The following is a 555-nucleotide window of genomic DNA, read 5'->3' as shown; positions in this document are numbered from 1 at the left end:
GGCACAGAGGGCCTCATCCACATAACTTTGCTGGGCCCACAAGTTGGCCAGGGGCGCCCTGGGTGGAAGGAGTAAGGCCACAAGTGGATGTAAGTTACTGGACAATTAACAGAAGAGACCCATGGCCTGTCGCGAAAGTCCTCACGGAAAAGGACCGGAGCTAGCGTTCGTTTCCCTGGGTGCGTTGTGCATCCACCTACCTGCCGCACATTTACCTCCACAGCTTTATTTCAGGAAACCGTGATAACAGTTCCTTTTTTCCCCCCCCCCTTCGCTGCTCTCTCTCTCTCCTCCGGTAACACGGCACCCGTAAGACGTAGTGTGAGTCATTAGGTAACGCTGTGGTGGCTTAACTGCTCCCGCCGTCTCCTTTGTGTTTGTTTGTTTGTCCCCCTGTCTGTGTTGTTTGCTGTGTGCGTGGTGGCTGTCACTCCTGGCTCCCGGGCTAACCACTCACCTGGCTGAAATCAGCTGTGCACCCTCCCGACTACACACCTGCATTCCTCAAAGCCATTTACAATGTTTTTGAAAATCTAGTGTATTCATCATTTCCTA

Source organism: Notothenia coriiceps, unplaced genomic scaffold (genome assembly GCF_000735185.1).
Source record: "Notothenia coriiceps isolate Sejong01 unplaced genomic scaffold, NC01 NC01_scaffold00028799, whole genome shotgun sequence".
Taxonomy (NCBI): Eukaryota; Metazoa; Chordata; class Actinopteri; order Perciformes; family Nototheniidae; genus Notothenia; species Notothenia coriiceps.
The sequence above is the reverse complement of the archived record's forward strand: the minus strand, read 5'-3'. Positions refer to the sequence as shown.